This window comes from Anomaloglossus baeobatrachus, chromosome 3, assembly GCF_048569485.1.
Source record: "Anomaloglossus baeobatrachus isolate aAnoBae1 chromosome 3, aAnoBae1.hap1, whole genome shotgun sequence".
NCBI classification, from domain to species: domain Eukaryota; kingdom Metazoa; phylum Chordata; class Amphibia; order Anura; family Aromobatidae; genus Anomaloglossus; species Anomaloglossus baeobatrachus.
Window position 1 is genome coordinate 90,827,147 of NC_134355.1, and position 27,289 is coordinate 90,854,435.

A 27,289-nucleotide genomic window follows, 5' to 3' on the forward strand; every position below is an offset into this window, starting at 1 on the left:
CTGCCCGCCTCTTGGACTGGGACTCTGGTCCGTGCCCTCTGCCCGCCTCTTGGACTGGGACTCTGGTCCGTGCCCTCTGCCCGCCTCTTCGACTGGGACTCTGGTCTGTGCCCTCTGCCCGCCTCTTGGACTGGGACTCTGGTCCGTGCCCTCTGCCCACCTCTTGGACTGGGACTCTGGTCCGTGCCCTCTGCCCGCCCATTGGACTGGGACTCTGGTCCGTGCCCTCTGCCCCCGCTCATTGGATTGGGACTCTGGTCCGTGCCCTCTGCCCGCCTCTTGGACTGGGACTCTGGTCCGTGCCCTCTGCCTGCCCATTGGACTGGGACTCTAGTCCGTGCCCTCTGCCCCCGCTCATTGGACTGGGACTCTGGTCCGTGCCCTCTGCCCGCCTCTTGGACTGGGACTCTGGTCTGTGCCCTCTGCCCGCCTCTTGGACTGGGACTCTGGTCCGTGCCCTCTGCCCGCCTCTTGGACTGCCACTTGAGCCCATTTCTGCTTTACTGTTGGACACCAGATCTTGCTTTCCTCCATTCACCTTTTCCCTCCTGTATTTCAGGTAACTTTAATCCAGAGATCCCCAAGTTGGAGAAGAGCATTAGTGGGACGAGCCCGAAGCGAGAACACTTACATTTGACGGTGGCCGTCTCTCTGCTCCTAATGACTCTCTTGGCGTTTTAGTTTTCTTGTTTCAGGCTGAACACCTCGGAGAAATAAATGCAATCTCCACGTTCAGAACTCTGTAAGGACTGCGCAGGTTGGGGAGCGGCTGATGGGAGGAGGAGTAGCGTCCTTAATCTCATTTATTTTTATTTTTTTTTTAACAAAAATCTTTTTTTTTTTTTATTAAGGGTACTTTCACACTTGCGTTTATTTCCTTCCGTTACAATCCGCCCTTTTGGAAAACAGCGGAATCCGTTAACGGATTCCGCTGTTTCCCATAGACTTGTATAGGTGACGGATTGTACCAAAAGGACCTGCATTGCTTCCGCTGGGCGACGCTCCGTTGCTTCCGCCCAGCGGGAGGAACGCAGCATGTAACTTTGTTTTGAGCAGCGGAATCCTCTGGATTTCACTGCGCATGCTCTTTTTTTTTTTAAAATCAAACTTTATTTTGGCTCGCGGTGGCCGAACGTTCAGCTGAGCGCCCGGCCATCGGCAAGCGACAGCGCTCAGCTGAGTGACCGGCCGCCAGCATGCCCGGCCGCCGGCAAGTCACAGCGCTCAGCTGAGCGCCCGCCCGCCGGCATGCCCGGGCGCCGGCAAGTGACAGCGCTCAGCTGAGCGCCCGCCCGCCGGCATGCCCGGGCGCCGGCAAGTGACAGCGCTCAGCTGATCACCCTGCGGTCGGCTGCAGGGAGCGATCAGCTGATCACCCGGCGGCCGGCTACTGGGAGCGATCAGCTGATCACCCGGCGGCCGGCAAGTGACAGCGCTCAGCTGATCACCGGCGGTCGGCTGCAGGGAGCGATCAGCTGATCACCCGGCGGCCGGCTACTGGGAGCGATCAGCTGATCACCCGGCGGCCGGCTGCAGATCAGCTGATCGTTCACAATAGTCTGCCGCTGGTAAAACTGTAAAAAAAAAAAAAAAAAATCAAAACGAATTGCGTTGTTTTGCAGCATCCGTTGCATCCGTTGTGCCACTATATGCAACACATCCGTTGAATCCGTTACACAACGCAATGCAACGGATACCGTTCAACGCAAGTGTGAAACTAGCCTTAGACTGAACCTGCGGCACTAAAATCACAACCCTGACACTAGTGGACACTATCGAGATCTTGTGATTTCTTGAATAATATCATTGAGCAGACAGGACCAAGGAGCTGCTGCCTAGAGCTTGTGATCCACAGGGCCCTGCTCTGCCCCGGCCCACAACATACAACTGGCGGCCACACCTATGGGCTGTTATTACTTGAGTGCCTATGCCCGTTAGGTTCCTGCGAGGATAGGATGCACGCCGAGTGCAGGACCTTGGGGTGACAACAGACAACAGGGTGACAATCCCCTGAGTTGGTTTTTTCCATTCCTCCTGGACATGTTGCCCTTTGGTTCTTTTCTGGATGTCCTTGTGATCTCTTGCCCAGATTACCGCCAGCCTCATGGATTTTCCTGGCCAAGTGCATTGAGCACAGTATCAGAACCCTTTACCAAATGTTTGGCTCTAACACTTTCTGGTGCCATATTGTGTACTTTTCCTTCCCAAGGTCCTCAGACACCTTATATCAATAAGCCAACCTGATTCAATGGATGATAAAACTGCAAAACATCGGAAGAGGTGGAAGTACCAGACCTGCAGTGATGGCCACTGTTCCTTCTGGATGTCCAGGCTCAGAATTAGGATTAGCTTCCAGGCTTCTGTGGGTCCAGGACTAGCAATGGACAGTCATTAAACCAATGTTCCCTATGTGAGATGTAGCAGAGCCTGGACGCAGCAGACAGAGCGCCCTCAGCTGGTCACAGCTCCACGACAACTGTCCCACAACTCTACAGAGATGAGAGGAAATTGCACTAAATTACCCCAGACCCCTCCACCGGGGACATCCACTGCTCGATAGTCAATACCCTGGGAATTCTTGATGGACAGCTGGGGAACCAGCGCATCCGTAATACAGCAGGACCCCACTGTACAGAGCCGAACGGGGAGAGCAGCATGCAGGAGACAGAATGGCGTTGTAAATACATATCTATCTATATTTTATGTATACCATCCCTGTGATGACGTATACATTGTCCCTTCTGACTGAACTGTAAATTCAAATGTTGTCTTCTATGAAGGCAAGTCTCCACCTATGCAATGCACAGACACTTTGAGAATAAATATCAGACTGACCTTTTTATGAACGGCATCGGCTGTGATTTTCATATAATGCTGTAAACCTAGAAAATGAATAAAAGAATAAACCTGACTAGTCACTTGTACTTGCAGGGGAGGGTGAGGAACAAGGTGCAAGTACCAGCCCGACATCAACCCTGTCCTCACCCGTGGCTCAATGTTGGCTTATACCCAACACCTCAACGGTCTCCGCTCACCTCCCATCGGGAATACCCAATACTTCCCTGGTCCCCGCTCACCTCTCGTCGGAATACCCAACACCTCCACGGTGCCCGCTCGTCGGGAATACCCATCATAGCCACGGCTCTCGACGGAAATACCAAACACCTTCACGGCCACGGCTCTCCTCTCGTCGGGAATACCCAACACCTCCACTGCTACGGCTCTCCTCTCGTCGGGAATACCCAACACCTCGACTGCCACCATGCCTCCACTGTATTCTTCTTGCCATATCCATGGTCCCCGTGTCCCTCTCGCCTAGAACACCCGACACATGCGAGGTCCCCCTGCTCCACTCGCCTAGAACACCCCACACATGCGAGGTCCCCCTGCTCCACTCGCCTAGAACACCCCACACATGCGAGGTCCCCCTGCTCCACTCGCCTAGAACACCCCACACATGCGAGGTCCCCCTGCTCCACTCGCCTAGAACACCCCACACATGCGAGGTCCCTCTGCTCATGTGCAATACATGACATCTATTATCCCAGCACCTTTGTTCGTCTAGGGTACACAACACTTCAATGGGCGCATGGATGGTTCTTGCACCCGTCTCACCTGCCATAACACTTAGGGTAAATCTATATATTGTGTTCCTTTTTCCTGTAATGACTTCTGGTGTAAATCTATGTATTCCTCTATCCTATAATATCACAAATTTGAGGTAAACAGATGGTCCTCATGTTGCACTGCCTTTCACACCTGTACACAACCTCTGCCTGCGCTCTCGCTCCCAGGTCAGGAATTTCAATGCTGCCTCCTTCCACCCACAGTCTGGGAAAATCTGATGCCCTCACTTCTCTTAAAAAGCTGATAAACTGCGCCCTTCATTCACCTCAGTATGTTCGGGACCTGCATGATCTCTGTCTACTGCAGCAGTAGCTGAAGTGACCAGTAGAGGGCACCATGATCAGTCTACTGCAGGAGGTGTCACCAGCAGAGGGCACCATAATCTGTCTACTGCATACCGTGTTTCCCCAAAAATAAGACGTCCCCCGAAAATAAGACATAGCAGGAGTATTCAGGGATGCTTTAATATAAGACATCCCCTGAAAATAAGACATAGCTGAGGTCAATAATGAAGTGTCATGCAGCGGTGAAAGAGTTAAAGACACTGCAGGACACTTCATTATAGGCAGCGGACACCCCCAGAAGAGAGAAGAAAGAAGACCCCCGATCATACTCACAAGACGCCGACCGGGAGCAGGTGAGCGCATCAAGGTCCTGCAGCGGCGGAACACACACACACACGCACATAAGAACAGACACACACACATCAGATCACACTCACTCTCACACACACATCAGATCGCATCCACACACTCACAACATCCAGCGATATCGCTTGCTTCTCGGCGGCGATACTCTGCGTGCAGTGACCTTCCAAGACCTGCAGGAGGATCTAATGGCCGGAAGCATGTGGTATCTCTGGATGTTGTGATTGTGTAAGCGTGTATGTGCGATATCGTCAATGTGTGTGTAAGTGTATGTGATCGGATGTGTGCGTGTATGCTGTCTGATGTGTGAGTGTGTGAGTGTATGCGATCGGATCGGTGAGTGTCGGCAGAGGAGCACGGCGTGCAGTACAGCTGCTGGGATCGTGGGGTGGGTGGGAAGAAGTGGGGTGGGTGGGTGTTTGTGTGTGAGTGAGTGTGACCTGATGTGTGTGTGTGTGAGATCTGATGTCAGCCAGACGCAGGGGAGCACAGCTGCAGAGAGATCACAGGGAGAAGTGTGTGCGTGTGATCTGATGTCAGCCAGACGCAGGGGAACACAGCTGCAGAGAGATCACAGGGAGAAGTGTGTGTCTGTGTGTGTGTGTGTGTGTGAGAGATCTGATGTCAGCCAGACGCAGGGGAGCACAGCTGCAGGGAGGTGTGTGTGTGTGTGTGTGTGTGTGTGTGTTTGTGAGATCTGATGTCAGCCAGACGCAGGGGAGCACAGCTGCAGACAGATCACAGGGAGAAAAGTGTGTGTGTGTGTGTGAGAGAGATCTGATGTCAGCCAGATGCAGGGGAGCACAGCTGCAGTGAGATCACAGGGAGAAAAGTGTGTGTGTGTGTGTGTGAGAGAGATCTGATGTCAGCCAGACGCAGGGGAGCACAGCTGCAAGGAGGTGTGTGTGTGTGTGTGTGTGTGTGTGTGTTCGTTCTGATGTCAACCAGACGCAGGGGAGGCGTGCAGCATATCTGATGGGAGATCACAGAAGAGAGAGGAGAGAGAGAAGAGAAAGGAGAGAGCGAGAAGAGAGAGGAGAGAGAAGAGAGAGGCATTTGACTCAGTTTGGCATCCAGGCCTGTTCCTGAAACTTCTGGAAAGCGGAATAGGTGGCAGAACCTACGCCGTGATCAAGAGCTCATACACTGAGAACCGGTGCAGCGTGTATGGGAACGGGAAGAGGACGGCTTTCTTCCGACAGGGTCGTGGGTCAGACAAGGCTGCAGCCTGAGCCCAACTCTATTCAACGTCTATATAAATGGACTAGCAACAGCTCTAGAGTCATCCCCCACTACAGAGGTGAAGTTCCTGCTGTATGCAGACGACCTCCTGCTACTCTCCCCAACCGAGAAAGGCCTCCAAGATAGCCTGGCAGTACTGGAAACATTCAGCACCACATGGGCGCTTCCCATCAACCAAAAGAAGACCAAAGTCATGGTGTTTCAGAAGAGGAGCCAGAATAAAATAAACTCTCCCTCCTTCACATTAAATGGCACCACGCTGGAGAAAACCAGCAGCTATACCTACCTCGGTCTGGAGCTAAGGAATAACGGGAGCCTCAAGCAAGCAGCAGAAGCCCTGAAAGGAAAAGCGTGCAGAACCTTCGACGCCATCAGAAGACAACTGTACCACCTCAAACCACCTGTGAGAGTCTGGCTCAAGATATTTGACAGCGTCATCACCCCTATACTGCTATATGGCAGCGAGGTATGGGGCCCAGTGACCTACCCAGACCACACAAAGTGGGATTCCAGCCCAACTGAAGTCTTCCACATGGAGTTCTGTAAATATCTCCTCCAAGTCCATCGCAGCACCTCAAATATAGCCTGTCGGGCAGAGCTGGGCCGATCCCCCTTATATATCAGTATACACAAGAGGGCGCTATCACACCAGGCGCACATACAGAACAGCAACCCCAGCTCCTACCATCATAAAGCCCTGCTGAGCCAGAGCCCAGAGCAAGTGAGGAACTACGGCAACCAGTACAGCCAAAGTCAGCAACACACCCTGACAAAAGCCCAAATAAAAGAGATCTCAGAGAGCTGCAAGATGCAATACATTGACGACTGGAAAGGTGAATTAGAGAACTCCCAGAAACTCACCATCTACCGGTCACTGCGGAGGGACGACACTCTGGCCTCATATCTGGAAAGGTTACGCCACCCCAAAGACAGGCAGACCCTGATCCTGTACAGACTGAGTGCCCACAGCCTAGAGGTAGAAACAGGGCGGCACCGACAGACATACAAGCCGGTGAGAGAAGAGACTGTGCCAGCACTGCCAGCAGGGGGCTCTGGAGGACGAGGCTCACTTCCTGCTGCACTGTGACAAATACTCAGCAGTGAGGGCCTCCCACTTCCAGAATTTACCACCCATACCCCGGACTTTCCATCCATGGACGAGGACAAGAAACTCCGCTTCCTACTGGGGGAAGAGGAATCAATGGTGGAGATCGCCGCCCAATATGTCACCACATGTCATAAGCTGAGGGGAACATAAGGCCCCTAAATGGACTTTCAGAGCCCAAATTGTGCCCCCAACTTCCCATAACCCTGATCTCCTCCCACCACACTTACTGTATTTCTCTTCCTTTGGCAACACTAATTGTATTTTGGTCCTGCCAATAAAGCATATTTGAATTTGAATTTGAAAAAGAGAGGAGAGAGAGAGAAAAAAGAGGAGAGAGAGAAGAGAGAGGGGGGAGAGAGGAGAGAGAGAGGGGAGAGAGAGGGGAGAGAGAAGAGAGAGAGGAGAGAGAAGAGAGAGCGAAGAGAGAGCGAAGAGAGATAGGAGAGAGAAGAGAGAGATAGGAGAGAGAGAAGAGAGAGAGAAGAGCGAGAGAAGAGAGAGCAGAGAGGAGAGTGAGAGGAGAGAGAAAGGAGAGAGAGAGGAGAGAGAGAGGAGAGAGAGAGGAGAGAGAGGCAAGAGAGGAGAGAGAGAGGAGAGAGAAGAGAGAGCGAAGAGAACAGAGAGGAGAGAGAGAAGAGAGAGAGAACAGAGAGAGGAGAGAGAAGAGAGAGAGAAGAGAGAGAGGAGAGAGAGAGAAGAGAGAGAAGAGAGAGAGCAGAGAGGAGAGAGAGAGAAGAGAGAGGAGAGAGAGAAGAGCGGGAGGAGAGAGGAGAGGGAGAGAAGAGAGGGAGAGTAGAGAGGAGACAGAGAGGAAAGAGAAGAGAGAGAGCAGAGAGTAGAGGAGAGAGAGAGGAGAGAGAGAGAGAGAAGAGAGAGAGAAGAGAGAGAGAGAGAGAAGAGAGAGAGAAGAGAGAGGGAAGAGAGAGAGAGGAGAGAAAGAGACACAGGCACTACCGCCCCCATCCTCATCACCGCACATACAAGCACTACCGCACTCATCATCATCCTCGCACAAACGCGGGCACTACGGCACTCATCATAATTCTCGCACACACAAGCACTACCGCACTCATCCTCATCATCCTCGCATACACAAGCACTATCGCACTCATCATCATCATCATCGCACACACCCCAGCACTACCGCACTCATCATCATCACCGCACACACATGCACTACCGCCCCCATCATCATCCTCGCACACACACAGGCACTACCTGGGTGAAGTCTCCAGTGACGGCACGGCTCACTTCAGTTGCTGCGTGGAGCTGACACAGAGCGCTCGTGTTCTATGGCGCTCCCTGTCAGCTTCATGTAGCAGAGCTGAAAGCGTTGTGTGGATTACTTCGGACATGGATGGGTGTTTGGGATTAATAAAGTGGTAAATGAGGGGGTTTTTTGTCTTTAATTCGAAATAAAGGATTTTTTCGGGTGTATGTGTTTATTTACTTTCACTTACAGGTTAATCATGGAAGGTATCTCGGGGAGACGCCTGTGATGATTAAACTAACCTTATTACCATGATTGCCACCGCACCAGGGCAATTCGGGATGAGCCGGGTAGAGTCCTGGGACTGTCGCATCTAATAGATGCGGCAAATCCGGGCGTCTGCTGGTTGATATTGTTAGGGTGGTGGGCTCCCCATAACATGGCGCTCTCCTTCCTGACAATACAAGCTTCCAGCCGTGTGGCTTTATCTTGGCTGGTATCAAAATTGGGGGGAACTGCAGTTTTTTTTTTATTATTATTTATTTATTTCACTGCACGATACAGACCCGCCCGCCGGCGGCTGTGATTGGTTGCAGTGAGACAGCTGTCACTCATCGTGGGGGCGTGTCTGACTGCAACCAATCATGGGCACAGGTGGGCAGGGAAAGCAGGAAATACCAGATTGAATAATGAGCGGCAGCCATTTTCAAAAGAGGAAAACCCGCCGTAGCTTTGTGACAGGCGTGCAGTGCCACGCCCGTGATCGGTGAGTAGGAAAGAGAGAAAGATTGTGCTGGGGACGCAGCACGCATGCAGATACGCAACGTGCGCACATAGCCTTACTGTGAAAACCCACGCTTTTGGTGATTGAACCGTTATCGAACGGTAACTTGAACAGCTGAACTTGAAGCAAATTGTTCGAGTTCGTCGAACGACTCAAACACCGCCCAAAATCACTCGTATTTGAAATTGGCGAACGGTTCAATTCGAACATCGCTCATCTCTATACATAACCCCAGGGTCACGGAGCCGGGCAACGGCCAACCAGTGACACATCCCAGTAGTACCCCGCCCGGGACCGAGTACCCCGTAATCCTGGGGCGTGTCACATTCTCCAATCCTTTTATGCGCCTCACTGAAGCTGAAGAACTATAGTCCGTCCCGATCACCTTGACTTTCTCCTGCACACACTTCTGCCTGATCCTCTCTCTATACAACACTCTACTCTGCTACATCTCTTCTTCACTTCACTACTACGCACTACACTAAACTCAAACCAGGAAACTCACAACGTTATATTTCTCTCACTGGGCGGGCGGCTTCTTCATTAAGTCTCTCAGCTCTGCCACTATATCTCAGGCCTTAACTTCCCCTTCCAGATAGGGAGCCCAGTAGTGATGTGTTGATCGCGAATGATCCGACACAAAGATCCGGCTCCCTGCTGTGACTGACAGGAGCCGGCACACCAGTGAGAGCCACTAAATTGTCTAACCGGCTCTCACTGAGCGTAAAAGTCCGGTGTTCAGTGGACAAAACCACGTACACCTGAACTAAACCCCTCCCACACAACAATTTCATTGGCCCGTTGTAAGTTAGCGGGGTTTAGCCATGGGTGGGGGGGTTTCGGCAGCATTTATATAATCTTAAATATGTGTTCACATAGGGATCCATGAATAATCCGAAAGAGCTGGCTCTTTATAGTGAGCGGAGCCATGGGAACCAAATCACCAAAAAGAGCCGGACTGCCCTTCACTAGAGTCCAGGACCGTTGCATCTACTGGTAGGTGGTAGTAACGCGCCCACGGGGTCTGAGGTTAGACGTCACCGGGCCGCGGTTCTTCTTTTGGGTTGCCGCAGTGGCCTTGCCTGGTTCTGTGACCCCAGCGGTGTCAATAAACCTGGGAATGGGGACGATGGGGGTAGTTGTTTGTGACGTCACCTGGGGTGTGCGGCTATAATGGCAGCCGCCGCTGCGGAGGGTCTCTCTCTTCTAGGGCAGATGGTAAAGCAGCTTGGGTTTTGCAGGTCTCCACAGGTAGAGCTTGGCCCTAGGAAGGATGATAGGAGTAGTAGTCACCTATAGCAAAGGTGCATGATATTAGAAGCTCAGGCAGTAACGGGACAATAATAATAATAAGTTTTATTTCTATAGCGCCAACATATTCCTCAGTGCTTTACAATTAAGAGGGGACATGTACAGACAATATGAGACAATACAAAATAACAAAATTAAGATACCAGGAGGAGTGAGGGCCCTGCTCGTAAGCTTACAGTCTATGAGGAAATAGGGGAGACACAAAAGGTGAATGGGGGGGAGAAAAGCAACGGGACAACACAGAAGGTGCAGTTCAAGTTCTTTACTCACTGGCAGCACACCGCCATTGAAGCACCGAGCTACGCTGTGATGGGCTTCGGCCAATCCCAGATACTTCGGAGGTCGAGGCCAGTGTTTCCTTCTGTGCATCTCCTTTAGACGATTTCCCTCCACCCCAGCTCCTGAGCTGTGGAACGGGTCATTGGTGCCGTCTGCACTCCCCGCAAACCATGGGATCCCCCTTCTTTCTTCAGAACCCGGGTCAAGCTTCCAGCTCCAGACAACGGGCCCCGAACTGTCCGTGTCTTTGCTAATCTCCTCCTGAGTGTGAACTGGCACTTGCTGCGCCTGGAACAGACTGACTACTGAGTGTGATGGCTCCTAACTCCCCTGTTCTTCTGAATAGATTGGATAGGGTGATATTGGAAACTGATATAATTATGGCAACTGTTGATGTTGAGTCGCTGTACACGTCCATTAGTCATGATGATGGTATGGAGGCGGCGGAATTTTTTCTAAGAACCTTGAATCTTGAACCTAAGAATCTTGACAACCAACTGGTTGACCTCCTTTTATTATTACTTAAATTCATTCTTACTCATAATTTTTTCTTATTTAAGGACCGTTTCTATCTCCAAGAGAGAGGAATTGCGATGGGGGCGTCCTGTGCGCCCTCATACGTGAACCTCTTTCTTGGATATTGGGAACGGTCCATACTTTTTCCGGATTTTGACTTTGGCGCAGTCCACATGTGGCTGCATTTTATAGATGATATTTTTTTGATTTGGCAGGGTGAGGTCCACCAGTTGGAGATGTTTGTACAGCGGCTTAACATCAATAATAAGAATATTAAACTTACTTTCACCACCAGCACTGAAAGTATTGAATTCCTGGACGTTCTGATCACCAAGGGCAATGATGGTTTTCTATGCACGGACATCTTTTGCAAGAAGACAGCGGTCAATTCCCTCTTGAATGCAAAGTCCTCTCACCCGTTTCAGGTAATTAATTCCATTCCTACTGGACAATTTTTAAGGGCACGCAGAATCTGCTCAAGTGATGCTTTATTTGAAAATCAATCCAATGATCTGAGGAGAAGATTTGAGGCAAGACATTATTCACACTATTCCATCGAAAAGGGATATGAGAGAGCCAGAAAAACTACATGTCACACTTTATTAAAGCCACAATTTAAAACAGCGGATAATACAATCTGATTAATAACTCCATACCATGCACAGTGGCGTGAAATGTCAGCAATAATTTCAAAATACTGGCCGGTATTTACGGCTGATCGTGACCTGGCCCCCATCCTCCCCCCCAGGCCAGCCATCACCCCTAGAAGATCGAAGACACTCAAGGATTTGATTGTGAGGAGCCACTATGTACCCGAAAAAAACATCAATTTTCTGACAACCAGAGGTCCCAGATGGGGATCCGTTTCGTGTGTTGACTGTGGCGCATGTCCACAAATGGATCGCACCTGTGAATTTTGGGACTCCTCACAATCAAAGACCTATAAAATATTACATTTCATCAACTGCCGTTCTTCCAATGTTGTCTACTGGGCTATATGTCCGTGTGGACTTATTTATGTAGGTCTCACAACCCGTGAGTTCAGAGTGCGAATTTAAGAACATGTTCGCGACATTAAAAATGCCGTGAAAATTCAAAAACCTGATGAGATAGCCCAATTGAAAAATATACCAAGACATTTTAAAGAAAAACATGGATGTAATTGGCTACAGTTGAAATTCAGGAGTATGGATAAAGTGAACATGGGGGTGAGAGGGGGCGATATAAAAAACAATTGTGACGCTCTGGCCTGGCCAGGTAGTCACAGATAGGGCCCCGCATTACACCTGTCCCTCATAGGTAACATACAGCCAAACAATTAAACCCTAGTCACCTCCCTCAGTGCTTGATGGACACAACAGGGGGCGGAACCAGGCGGTTGGAAGACGCCCACCAAGGAGTTCAGACAGCCTGTGGCGGGAAAGTAGTCAGATAAGGTGTACAGTTCAAGTTGGAGAGGTGTGTGGGCTGGAGCTGTGTGCAGCTCCAGCAGAGGAGAGAAACCAATTTGATCAGGTGCCGGGGTAGGAGCCCTGGTACCTTTAGCTAGGAGGCAGACGGCGGTCTCCGTCTGCAGGAGCCGGGAAGACGGCTCGGTGGAACCAAGGTGGACCAGGACAGGGTTGTAGCCCGCCGGTACCGACCCGGGGAACCGACTTGGAAACCGGAGCACAAAGGGGGGTACTCAGACCCTGAAGCTAGGTCCAGAAGCTACTAGGGGCTAGCTAATTAACTGATTGTGGCCAGAACTAGAGGTCCTGTCCCACCCAAAGTCCCGACTGAAGGCAACAGCCCAACAAGCAGGATAAACGGCCACCGCCACGGCTCAGAGATCCCACAGGCCAGCGTCTGCGGGCAAAGGGCTCCTTAGGCGACCACAAGCTGGGAGTGGACTCCTGAAGTTGCAAGCACAGGCAGTCCACCATCCAACACAGGTGCAGGAGAAAGACAGAGACCACCAGCCGGGTGGGGGATCAGACTGCAGCCGGCTGCGGGCACCGACCACCATCACCTTGGTTTACCAGAGACTCGTGTGCTGACTAATAGTGAGTACAACAGCACCCCTCCGGTCGCCCATCTCCCTGCACCACCAAACACTCCCCCAACGGATCCCGGGGCCACCATCCCTGCCAACAGAGGGGTTAACAACTTGCTGTGCAACATCTCCCCCGGGTGACCCGTAACTGCAGCGATGGTGTCCACCTTCACCACATCCCGTGGGTTGCGTCACGAACTTAACACGGCTCTGGCCGTACATCTACGTCCCCAAACCATAACCCACCTTTCAGTTGAAGTGACCGCGAGACCCCCGGGTCCGGAGACCCTTGAGCCTCCCACTGAAGGTCCAGATCCGAGCGGCTCGGGTGCCGAGCATGGGACGGTACACCTCAACTTCTGGCGCCACGAACAGGATACTTACCCATCCACTTACCTTGTGGAAGTGCGCCTTGTACTGAAGTCAGCTGTGACCCGTTGCAAAAATTTTCAGAATCTACCATCTTGCCGCCATCATTTGGCGCAAAGAATCCCGTCAGAGTCTTCTTCCCCGCGAAAAGAGCGTGAAAACTGAAGCCCCGCCCCCTGGGAACACGGCCGGAAAGCAAAGCCGGAAGTCAGAAAACGAAACTTACCGGCTGGCGAGTGGAGTGCCGCGAAAAGACCAAGGGGGAGAAGCGGGAAGATGTCCGCGCCTAACCCTGATGGCGGAGTGGCGCCGGCCGCTGGAACGGCGGCACCTGCAGGTGCGCCCGACGACGGGAATGTGGTGGCGCTCGCTCCGGTCGCAGGAGCGGGGGAGGCCGCGGCTCCGACGGTCACCCAGGTAATGCCAATCTCCTTGCCCTATATGCCCGGTGCTGCCTGGCTACCCCAGTATGATGGGAAGCCTGAAGCCTTGCAGGTGTTCCAGAAGAAAATATGCACGATCCTCGATTTGTACGCCATAACCGGCAAACAGCGTGCAGCGATAGTCCTAAGCAGCTGACCGGTGCCACCGAGCAGGAGGTGGAGACTTGGGCAGACGCGGACCGGGCCTCGGTGACCGCCATTTTTGACAAGCTCCAGATCGCTTTTGAAACCCGCACAGAAGCGGAGTTGCGGATGCAGTTTTACCATTGTCGGCAGCGGGCGCAGGACAGTATCCGATACTACGCCTTGCGGCTACAGACGGCCTTGTGTACGCTGAGGCGGGCGGACCCCATCAACGAGACTGACAATAACAAGATGCTGGTAGAGCAGTTCCTTCAGGGGCTGGGATAAATAGTATGTGACCCCAGCACTCAAAATGAAAGCAAGAGAATTTTTTGTGATGCAAGTGGATTTATTGACACACTGCAAAAGTGAATCTAAACCAGAGCAACACCGATGTTTCGGCATAGAGCCTTTCTCAAGGTAGTTCCATCAATGGTTACAGCTGGATGGCGCGGGTCACATAGGACAACCGAAATGCATAAAGGGAGGCAAGGTTCTTTCACAATTGCAGAGTGTGCTCGTATGCAGAGGAGTGACAGTGTCACTGTGGAGGATGGGTGAACGCCTGCAGTAACGGCCCGTAGAGAACAGCAGAGGCTGGGTGTGTGGCAGCAGCGGCGTTGCAACTACCTTGAGAAAGGCTCTACGCCGAAACGTCGGTGTTGCTCTGGTTTTGGTTCACTTTTGCAGTGTGTCAATAAATCCACTTGCATCACAAAAAATTCTCTTGCTTTCATTTTGAGTGCTGGGGTCACATACTATTTATGACTCTTTTCCCCTTAAGCACCTAAACTAAGTGGTTGAGCCTGAAATTACCATTGCCTTCAGGGGCTGAGGTCTGCCGAAGATCGTAAACAACTACGGCTGTGGTCCCTGGAGCACACCGACCTGAACTTTGCAGTTCTAAAAGACCGGGCCATCAAAGCCCTCCAGGCGCCGCATGCTGGTGCTCCCGACCCGTCACCTTGGCCGGCTGACACCGCTCCCATCTCAGTAGCAGCCCTCCTGTTGGACCTACCGGCCCCTGCCGCAACCATCGGAGCTCCGGAAGATCTGTTGTCGCAAGTTCAGCGCCTGAATGATGACATCACCAGGATCCTCACCGCCCTGCAGCTACCGACGAAAGTCAAGCCCGCGGAGACGATACAGCTCGCCGACAGCCCGGAGGAAGTCCCCTGGATGCAGTGGAAGAAGAACAACGACACCCGGTATGGACCACCTGTTTGCTACAAGTGTAACAAGACCGGGCACTACTGCAGACGGTGTCCATTAAACGAGCAACACCTGAGGCCAAGGGCCAATCCTCAGGAGTAGATCCTCAAGGCCCAGCTGACTGGTGGGACCGGTACTTTGGAGGTTGCCCCATCATCTCCCTGGCGGTGGACGGTATCCCGACTATGGCCCTTCTCGCCCCCGTATCACAGGTAACGACTATGCCCTATACGTTGTACCAACGGTATTGGTCTGATAGTGAACTTGCCCCACCGGATGATAGTTTAACCATCATTGCGGCCAATGGACTCCCTATGACCCAAGTGGGGTTCAAGGAAGTGACTTTGACCGTAGGGCGAACAGTGCTGAAACGTCAGGGGATGATTGTGGTGCAGAATGATTCCAGTGACCGTAACCCAAAAGTGGTCCTAGGGACCAACGTGATTGAGAACTGCATGGGGGAGGTGTTGAGCCTGTTGCAACAATTGTCTGCCACTGCAGAAGGGGGCCGGCAGAGGGCTCTGCAACGCAAAATCCGGGCCCTCCTGCAGCGGCAGCAGGTGAATATGACAGGTGGAGAGATCGGTGGTTTGCAAGTGATGGACGCAGCGCCTTTGGTAGTGCCGCCGCGGAGTGAGATGATGATTTGGTGCAGGGCAGCAGTAGGTCCCCAGGGACAAGATTACCCGGCAGTCATGGAACCGCTGCCTTTGGAGCATTGGCCTACAGTGATGGCAGCCAGAGGGGTGATTGATGTCAAGAAGGGGAGAGTGCTCGTGAGAGTGATGAACTGCGGAGAGGAAGAGGTCAGGCTACCCCGCTACACCACCATAGTTAAGTTGTTCACTGTAGATGCACACTCTATCCATGAAACAGCTGCCACGACCACCACATTGCATTCAGGCAGCGGCCCTCCACCCAAACAGTTAGAGGAGTGGTGCCGGGAGTTGCATGTCGGCACCGAGTCCACACCCATGCATCATAAAGAAGGGGTTTATCGAGTAGTGCAAGAGTACTGGCAGGTTTTCAGCAAGCACCCGTTAGATTTTGAGAGGATTAAGGGGGTTCAGCACCATATCCCCATGGGTACACATCCACCCATTAATGAGAGGTGCAGACCGATCCCACCTGCACACTACCAATGCGCTAAAGATATGTTGAGGAACATGAAAGAGGCAGGGGTCATCCGATAGTTGTAGTCCCTGGGCAGCTCCGTTGGTGCTGGTGAGGAAGAAGGATGGTACCATGAGAATGTGTGTGGATTACCGGAAGATTAATCAGATAACGCATAAAGACGCATACCCTCTCCCTTGCATTGAAGAGTCGCTGGCTGCGCTGAAGACTGCTAATTATTTCTCTACCCTTGACCTTACGAGTGGCTACTGGCAGGTGGCAGTTGCAGAAGAAGACCGCGAGAAGACTCCAATGGGACTCTGCGAGTTCAATAGTATGCCGTTTGGGCTGTGCAACGCCCCGGGAACCTTCCAGAGGCTCATGGAATGTTGCTTGGGGCATCTCAACTTCGAGACTGTTCTGCTGTATCTGGATGATGTGATCGTTTATTCCAAGACGTATGAAGCCCACCTGGAGCACCTGGCAGAAGTGTTTGCGGCCCTCTCCAAATATGGGATGAAGTTGAAGCCCTCTAAGTGCCACCTGTTGAAACCCAAAGTGCAGTACCTCGGGCATGTGGTGAGCGCAGAAGGCGTGACCCCGGATCCCGAGAAAATCACCGCTATCCAGAGTTGGCCGCAACCTACCACAGTAAAAGAGGTGAGGCAGTTCCTGGGCCTGGTGGGCTACTACCATCGCTTTATCAAGGGTTACATGAAGATGGCCGTGCCCATGCAAGACCTCCTCGTGGGACAGACCAAGAATGGCAGAGCCCACGGACCCACGTTTGTCTGGGGTGAGAAGCATGAGGAGTCCTTCCAGCAGCTGAAGTCGGCCCTGACAGGGGAAGAAATCTTGGCTTATCCTGACTATAGCCTCCCGTTTATTCTTTACACTGATGTCAGTAATGTGGGCTTAGGTGCGGTCCTGTCCCTGATGCAAGATGGAAGGGAGAAGGTGATCGCCTACGCAAGCAGGAAGCTCTGGCCGACAGAGAGGAATCCCGAGAATTACTGCTCCTTCAAACTGGAGTTATTGGCCCTCGTCTGGGCGATAACAGAAAGGTTTAAACATTACCTAGCGTCGGCGAAGTTCACTGCTTACATTGACAACAACCCGTTGACACATTTGGACACGGCCAAACTGGGTGCCTTAGAGCAGCGATGGGTGGCCCGGCTGTCCAACTACGACTTCACCATCAAGTACAGGGCTGGCCGCAAGAACACCAACGCAGATGCACTGTCTCGAATGCCACACCTGCCCAATGAAGGGCTAGAGGAAGACGGTCTGGAGGAGATCGAGCTGCCCGCGTTTCATCAGCCAATGGACAAAAAACCTGTGTTGGCCAACAGCAAGCAAACCTTGACCCGATGCCCAGCCAGGGGTGGCAGGAAGCTCAGGATCAGGAGCCCGCAGTCCAGCTCGTCAAAATGATGATTGCCCGAGGCGCTTCCAGGCTGGACCCTACAGCCCCCTCTGAAGCTCAGCGGTTGTGGAAAGAGAGGGACCGCCTCTACCTGCATCAAGGAAAGCTGTATAGCGAGTTGATTAACCCGAAAACACATGAAAAATTTCACTAGCTGGTGGTACCCCAGGCGTGTATGTCCAAGGTCCTGCAGGCCTACCATGACGGCGCAGGGCACTTCGGCTGGAAGAGCTGGAGATGCTGCTGAGGGAGCGCTTCTACTGGAGTGGGATGCGGGAGTCCGTGGAGGCCTGGTGCCAAGAGTGTGGTCCCTGTGTGCTGAGAAGACGGGACGAGGCCAGTCAGAAGGCCCCACTGCAGCCGATTGTCACCCACCAGCCGTTGGAGTTGGTCGCTCTGGACCATGTCAAACTCACGCCTAGCCGGAGCGGATATACATATGCCCTGACCATTGTAGACCACTACTCAAGATTCATGGTGGTTGTCCCCGTCAAGGATTTAACAGGCCGCACTGCAGCCAGAGCCTTTCAGGCCTACTTTTGCCGGCCACATGGCTACCCGGAGAAGGTGCTCACGGATCAGGGCCCGGCTTTTGAAGCGGAGGTGTTTCAGGAGTTCTGCAACCTGTACGGGTGCAAGAAGATCCAGACCATGGCCTACCATGCCCAGACTAACCGGATGTGTGAGAAGATGAACCATCTGGTCCTTAATCTCCTCAAGACACTGCCCCTGGAAGAGCAGAATTTGTGGCCCGAGAAGCTGCCCGACTTGGTGGACATGTACAATAACATCCCCTGCAGCTCCACCAAGTGCAAACCTGTGTACCTGATGAGAGCTCGGCCGGTATAGCTGCCAGTGGACCTAGAATTGGACATAGAGGTGCCTGAAACTCTTCCCCCCACTGCCAATTGGGATGCCAAGCGACAGAAGCAATACCGACAAATCCATGAGTATGTGGAAAGGAATCTGCGTCAAAGTCGGGAGAGGCAAGAACAGCGCTTCAACAAACTGTCTCAGGCTGCCCCTTTTGAACCCGGAGATGTGGTGCTGAAGCACAAAAGGAGGATGCACAAGCTTGATGATCAGTGGGAAAGGATCCCCTACATCATACAGCCTACCGGATGGGAGAACAAGAAGACATATCTGATTAGTCGCGACCAGGGGAAGACCACGGCCACTGTTTCCAGGGACCACCTGAAGAGATGCCCAGGGGCCCTAAAAGCCGATGGGTGAGATTACTGTTCCCACGCCGAGCGTGGAAAAGAAGAAAGAGGTGATCCACACAGTGATGGAGGATTTTCCGGCTGACTGGCCTATGCAGAATGGCGCGGTGATTGTTCCCGTGATAATGTTCCCACAACCCGTAAAAGAAACAGAGCCAGAGAGGCCCGTCAGTGAGTCACCCGAGCAAGCGCCCAGGGATGCATCTACACCACGCCCTCGCAGGTCGTCCCCTCTCCTCCTCCAGCCCCACACGAGAGTATAGGGGTCAGAAGGCCCACACACCCTAATTTCGGTCAGCCCCCGCTCAGATACAGGGAGACCGCAATCTAGGGGTGTTGCATGTTGATTGTGTAAATAGATATATGAATGAATGCCAATTAACCAAGATTTTCACCTGATTAAGAAGAATACTGATGAGGTAGCTGCTCCCGGCTACCTTTCTGCCCGTCCCCGTTGGGACCAAGTTGACGTTCCCGTTTTATAAGTTAAATAATGACATGGCTGAGAACTTTGCAGGCCAACCCAAAAACTATTGGACCTTGTAAATAGCCTCTGACCACCCTTTTCATAGTCCTGCAGTCTCCGGAGAGGCTGGTTGGAGGAAGGGCCTGCGGGAAATTGTAGGCCGAGGTCCTGTCACTAGCGAGACCGGTGACGTCAGGGGTCCCCTGGGCGTGGGGCCTCTGAGAGAGACTGCCGGGTAAGGAACTTATTACCTGGCCCGTGTGGGCAAAACCCGGACCCGAACCCGTTTCCTGGACTGGGGAAAAGGGGTACTGACCTGGTTGTTTAGAGGCAGCATCAGGGCTAGGTTTGCTTGGGTGGGCAAAAATGAAAAGGACCCGTTCCCAGGTAAATAAAAATGTTTTTATGCAACGTTTAAGTAAACTGCCTCCCGCAAGGGAAGAGAACAAAAATATGATTAATTGTACAAAAGTTATTATAATTGTAAATATGTCTTTTATCTTTTTCAGTTCAAAAAGCAAAATAAACCGACGGATGGTCTGTGGTTAACCAAGGGGGAGTGTGACGCCCTGGCCTGGCCAGGTAGTCACAGATAGGGCCCCGCATTACTCCTGTCCCTCATAGGTAACATACATCCAAACATTTAAACCCTAGTCACCTCCCTCACGGATTGATGGACACACCAGGGGGCGGAACCAGGCGGTTGGAAGACGCCCACCAAGGAGTTCAGACAGCCTGGGGTGGGAAAGTAGCCAGATAAGGTGTAGAGTTCAAGTTGGAGAGGTGTGTGGGCTAGAGCTGTGTGCAGCTCCAGCAGAGGAGAGAAACCAATTTGATCAGGTGCCGGGGTAGGAGCCCTGGTACCTTTGGCTAGGAGGCAGATGGCGGTCTCTGTCTGCAGGAGCCGGGAAGACGGCTCGGTGGAACAGAGGTGGACCAGGACAGGGTTGTAGCCCGCCGGTACCAACCCGGGAAACCGACTCGGAAACCGGAGCACAAAGGGTACCCCTGACCCTGCAGCTAGGTCCAGAAGCTACTAGGGGCTAGTTAATTAACTGATTGCGGCCAGGACTAGAGGTCCTGTCCCACCCAAAGTCCCGACTGAAGGCAACAGCCCAACGAGGGGGATAAACGGCCACCGCCACGGCTCAGAGATCCCACGGGCCAGCGTCTGCGGGCAAAGGGCTCCTTAGGTGACCACAAGCCGGGAGCAGACTCCTGAAGTTGCAAGCACAGGCAGTCCACCATCCAACACAGGTGCGGGAGAAAGACAGAGACCACCAGCCGGGTGGGGGACCAGACTGCAGCCGGCTGCGGGCACCGACCACCATCATTGGTTTACCAGAGACTAGTGTGTTTACTAATAGTGAGTACAAAAGCACCCCTCGGATCACCCATCTCCCTGCACCACCAAACACTCCCCCAACAGGTCCCGGGGCCACCATCCCTGCCCACGGAGGGGTTAACAACTTGCGGCGCAACATCTCCCCCGGGTGCCCCGTAACTGCAGCGGTGGTGTCCACCTTCACCACATCCCGTGGGTGGCGTCACGAACTTAACACGGCTCCGGCCGTACATCTGCATCCCCAAACCACAATCCCCCTTTCAGTTGAAGTGACCGCGAGACCCCCGGGTCCGGAGACCCCCGAGCCACCCACTGAAGGTCCAGATCCGAGCGGCTCGGCTGCCGAGCACGGGGCGGTACACAATCTTCACAAAAAAGAAGCTCGGTGGATCACGATCCTTAATACCATCAAACCTAAAGGCTTGAATGATGCGGTGAGCTTTAAGCCGTTCCTCATATAATGTCTGGCCTCTTCTCTTCTTCTCTCTCTCTCTCTTTCTCTTTTTTACTGTATTGTTTTCTATTTTTTTATTCTTCATTTTTTATTTATTTTTTCATTGGATTTGATACATAGTAAAAATCTTTGCAGTTTTTGGCACTGTGGGGAGGGTCTGGGGGATATGTGGTTTCTGCCATGCATCTTTGCCAGAATCGTATTTTTAATCTAAGTATTTATAAGTTTAACATTATATCTTTCACCATAAATCTGGCCATTCCCTATATCTAAAGGCCCCGTCACACACAGAGATAAATCTTTGGCAGATCTGTGGTTGCAGTGAAATCATGGACATATTGTTCCATTTGTACACAGCCACAAACCTGGCACTGATTGTCCACAATTTCACTGCAACCACAGATCTTTTGCAGATTTCTCTCTGTGTGTGACAGGGCCTTAAGTCTGATGAATTGCTTTGTGGCAACTGATAAAGAGCAGAGAAAAGTCAGCATTCAGTGGATTATATAAATGTGCTTCTCTACTATATGTTAAGCCCGCTACACACGCTTCAATATATCTCACAATCCGTCGTTGGGGTCAAGTTGTAAGTGACGCACATCCGGCATAGTTTGTGAGGTATCTGCGTGTGACAGCTACTTGTGATCAGGATTGAACGCAAAACCGTTGATCGCAAACACATCGTATCATTCTCTAGAATTGAGCGTTTTGTTGCACGAACCTAGTCAATTGTAACGTGTGACATCCCTCATACGATTTTGGTGTCTGATGCTATGTGCGCAGGTGTGCGCTCTGCACCGCAGCTTATAAAAGGTCTGCTTCAGAGCGCAGCTGAAAAGCTGCGTTCTGAAGCGCCTCACGTCTGTCATTCACTAATCTCTGTCAGTCCATCACTATCTCTGTCCCTCACTCTCTGTCCATGTCAGTCTATCCCCCTCTCTCATATACTCACCGATCCCCGATCCCCGGCGCTGCACGGCGTTCACACTGCTCCGGCGGCTTTTACTGTTTTGAAACAGCCGGCCGCCCATTAAACAATCTCGTATTCCCTGCTATCCCCGCCCACCGGCGCCTATGATTGGTTACAGTGAGACACGCCCCCACACTGAGTGACAGGTGTCACACTGCACCCAATCACAGCAGCCGGTGGGCGTGTCTATACTGTGTAATGAAATAAATAATTAAATAATTAAAAAAAACGGCGTGCGGTTCCCCCCAATTTTAATACCAGCCAGATAAAGCCATACGGCTGAAGGCTGGTATTCTCAGGATGGGGAGCTCCACGTTATGGGGAGCCCCCCAGCCTAACAATATCAGCCAACAGCCGCCCAGAATTGCCGCATACATTATATGCGACAGTTCTGGGACTGTACCCGGCTCTTCCCGATTTACCCTGGTGCGTTGGTAAATCGGGGTAATAAGGAGTTATTGGCAGCCCATAGCTGCCAATAAGTCCTAGATTAATCATGTCAGGCGTCTATGAGACACCTTCCATGATTAATCTGTAAATTACAGTAAATAAACACACACACCCGAAAAATCCTTTATTAGAAATAAAAAACACAAACATATACCCTGGTTCACCACTTTAATCAGCCCCAAAAAGCCCTCCATGTCCGGCGTAATCCAGGATGCTCCAGCGTCGCTTCCAGCGCTGCTGCATGGAGGTGACCGGAGCTGCAGAATACACAGCCGCTCCGGTCACCTCCACACAGCTAATGAACACAGCCGAGCGATCAGCTGCTGTCACTGAGGTTACCCGCTGTCACTGGATCCAGCGGTGGCCGCGGGTAACCTCAGTGACAGCTCAGCTGATCGCGCTACTCACCTCAGTTGCTGCGTGGAGGTGATAGGAGCGGCGGTGAGTAGCGCGATCAGCTGAGCTGTCACTGAGGTTACCCGCGGCCACCGCTGGATCCAGTGACAGTGGGTAACCTCAGTGACAGCAGCTGATCGCTCGGCTGTGTTCATTAGCTGTGTGGAGGTGACCGGAGCGGCTGTGTATTCTGCAGCTCCGGTCACCTCCATGCAGCAGCGCTGGAAGCAACGCTGGAGCATCCTGGATTACGCCGGACATGGAGGGCTTTTTGGGGCTGATTAAAGTGGTGAACCAGGGTATATGTTTGTGTTTTTTATTTCTAATAAAGGATTTTTTCGGGTGTGTGTGTTTATTTACTGTAATTTACAGATTAATCATGGAGGGTGTCTCATAGACGCCTGACATGATTAATCTAGGACTTATTGGCAGCTATGGGCTGCCATTAACTCCTTATGACCCCGATTTGCCAACGCACCAGGGCAAATCGGGAAGAGCCGGGTACAGTCCCAGAACTGTCGCATATAATGTATGCGGCAATTCTGGGCGGCTGTTGGCTGATATTGTTAGGCTGGGGGGCTCCCCATAACGTGGAGCTCCCCATCCTGAGAATACCAGCCTTCAGCCGTATGGCTTTATCTGGCTGGTATTAAAATTGGGGGGAACCGCACGCCGTTTTTTTTAATTATTTAATTATTTATTTCACTACACAGTATAGACACGCCCACCGGCTGCTGTGATTGGGTGCAGTGTGACACCTGTCACTCAGCGTGGGGGCGTGTCTCACTGTAACCAATCACAATGGGGAGATAAGGTATGCACACCAGTGACTATGGAAGGGGAATACATGGAATAGCAGAAACTGCTGTGTGAATACTGACATGAAAAATTCAATAGCTATTTGTAAGAATGAAATGTGAAAAATGGAACCTGCATTACTGCCATGAATATATGAATAAAGAGAAATTTAGCTACTGAATTGATCAATGCAGAAGAGCCCCAACACTACGCCAAAGTATTTCTCTACGTTGGGGTCCCTAGCTTGTGTGTGTCCTCTCATGCAGTTAAAAAACTTACCGTGTATGGGACGCTGAGACCCAGGCTATATATGCGTATAATGTGGATTGGCAATAGGTGTGTATGGGGAGGGTTCACAAACGAAAAACTACTAACATTAAGGAATAACGTTTGGAACTCCATTCTATGTCTAAACTGGGTGCAAAAAACCTAAAAAACATCACTATGGGGAGATAAGGTATGCACACCAGTGACTATGGAAGGGGAATACATGGAATAGCAGAAACTGCTGTGTGAATACTGACATGAAAAATTCAATAGCTATTTGTAAGAATGAAATGTGAAAAATGGAACCTGCATTACTGCCATGAATATATGAATAAAGAGAAATTTAGCTACTGAATTGATCAATGCAGAAGAGCCCCAACACTACGCCAAAGTATTTCTCTACGTTGGGGTCCCTAGCTTGTGTGTGTCCTCTCATGCAGTTAAAAAACTTACCGTGTATGGGACGCTGAGACCCAGGCTATATATGCGTATAATGTGGATTGGCAATAGGTGTGTATGGGGAGGGTTCACAAACGAAAAACTACTAACATTAAGGAATAACGTTTGGAACTCCATTCTATGTCTAAACTGGGTGCAAAAAACCTAAAAAACATCACTATGGGGAGATAAGGTATGCACACCAGTGACTATGGAAGGGGAATACATGGAATAGCAGAAACTGCTGTGTGAATACTGACATGAAAAATTCAATAGCTATTTGTAAGAATGAAATGTGAAAAATGGAACCTGCATTACTGCCATGAATATATGAATAAAGAGAAATTTAGCTACTGAATTGATCAATGCAGAAGAGCCCCAACACTACGCCAAAGTATTTCTCTACGTTGGGGTCCCTAGCTTGTGTGTGTCCTCTCATGCAGTTAAAAAACTTACCGTGTATGGGACGCTGAGACCCAGGCTATATATGCGTATAATGTGGATTGGCAATAGGTGTGTATGGGGAGGGTTCACAAACGAAAAACTACTAACATTAAGGAATAACGTTTGGAACTCCATTCTATGTCTAAACTGGGTGCAAAAAACCTAAAAAACATCACTATGGGGAGATAAGGTATGCACACCAGTGACTATGGAAGGGGAATACATGGAATAGCAGAAACTGCTGTGTGAATACTGACATGAAAAATTCAATAGCTATTTGTAAGAATGAAATGTGAAAAATGGAACCTGCATTACTGCCATGAATATATGAATAAAGAGAAATTTAGCTACTGAATTGATCAATGCAGAAGAGCCCCAACACTACGCCAAAGTATTTCTCTACGTTGGGGTCCCTAGCTTGTGTGTGTCCTCTCATGCAGTTAAAAAACTTACCGTGTATGGGACGCTGAGACCCAGGCTATATATGCGTATAATGTGGATTGGCAATAGGTGTGTATGGGGAGGGTTCACAAACGAAAAACTACTAACATTAAGGAATAACGTTTGGAACTCCATTCTATGTCTAAACTGGGTGCAAAAAACCTAAAAAACATCACTATGGGGAGATAAGGTATGCACACCAGTGACTATGGAAGGGGAATACATGGAATAGCAGAAACTGCTGTGTGAATACTGACATGAAAAATTCAATAGCTATTTGTAAGAATGAAATGTGAAAAATGGAACCTGCATTACTGCCATGAATATATGAATAAAGAGAAATTTAGCTACTGAATTGATCAATGCAGAAGAGCCCCAACACTACGCCAAAGTATTTCTCTACGTTGGGGTCCCTAGCTTGTGTGTGTCCTCTCATGCAGTTAAAAAACTTACCGTGTATGGGACGCTGAGACCCAGGCTATATATGCGTATAATGTGGATTGGCAATAGGTGTGTATGGGGAGGGTTCACAAACGAAAAACTACTAACATTAAGGAATAACGTTTGGAACTCCATTCTATGTCTAAACTGGGTGCAAAAAACCTAAAAAACATCACTATGGGGAGATAAGGTATGCACACCAGTGACTATGGAAGGGGAATACATGGAATAGCAGAAACTGCTGTGTGAATACTGACATGAAAAATTCAATAGCTATTTGTAAGAATGAAATGTGAAAAATGGAACCTGCATTACTGCCATGAATATATGAATAAAGAGAAATTTAGCTACTGAATTGATCAATGCAGAAGAGCCCCAACACTACGCCAAAGTATTTCTCTACGTTGGGGTCCCTAGCTTGTGTGTGTCCTCTCATGCAGTTAAAAAACTTACCGTGTATGGGACGCTGAGACCCAGGCTATATATGCGTATAATGTGGATTGGCAATAGGTGTGTATGGGGAGGGTTCACAAACGAAAAACTACTAACATTAAGGAATAACGTTTGGAACTCCATTCTATGTCTAAACTGGGTGCAAAAAACCTAAAAAACATCACTATGGGGAGATAAGGTATGCACACCAGTGACTATGGAAGGGGAATACATGGAATAGCAGAAACTGCTGTGTGAATACTGACATGAAAAATTCAATAGCTATTTGTAAGAATGAAATGTGAAAAATGGAACCTGCATTACTGCCATGAATATATGAATAAAGAGAAATTTAGCTACTGAATTGATCAATGCAGAAGAGCCCCAACACTACGCCAAAGTATTTCTCTACGTTGGGGTCCCTAGCTTGTGTGTGTCCTCTCATGCAGTTAAAAAACTTACCGTGTATGGGACGCTGAGACCCAGGCTATATATGCGTATAATGTGGATTGGCAATAGGTGTGTATGGGGAGGGTTCACAAACGAAAAACTACTAACATTAAGGAATAACGTTTGGAACTCCATTCTATGTCTAAACTGGGTGCAAAAAACCTAAAAAACATCACTATGGGGAGATAAGGTATGCACACCAGTGACTATGGAAGGGGAATACATGGAATAGCAGAAACTGCTGTGTGAATACTGACATGAAAAATTCAATAGCTATTTGTAAGAATGAAATGTGAAAAATGGAACCTGCATTACTGCCATGAATATATGAATAAAGAGAAATTTAGCTACTGAATTGATCAATGCAGAAGAGCCCCAACACTACGCCAAAGTATTTCTCTACGTTGGGGTCCCTAGCTTGTGTGTGTCCTCTCATGCAGTTAAAAAACTTACCGTGTATGGGACGCTGAGACCCAGGCTATATATGCGTATAATGTGGATTGGCAATAGGTGTGTATGGGGAGGGTTCACAAACGAAAAACTACTAACATTAAGGAATAACGTTTGGAACTCCATTCTATGTCTAAACTGGGTGCAAAAAACCTAAAAAACATCACTATGGGGAGATAAGGTATGCACACCAGTGACTATGGAAGGGGAATACATGGAATAGCAGAAACTGCTGTGTGAATACTGACATGAAAAATTCAATAGCTATTTGTAAGAATGAAATGTGAAAAATGGAACCTGCATTACTGCCATGAATATATGAATAAAGAGAAATTTAGCTACTGAATTGATCAATGCAGAAGAGCCCCAACACTACGCC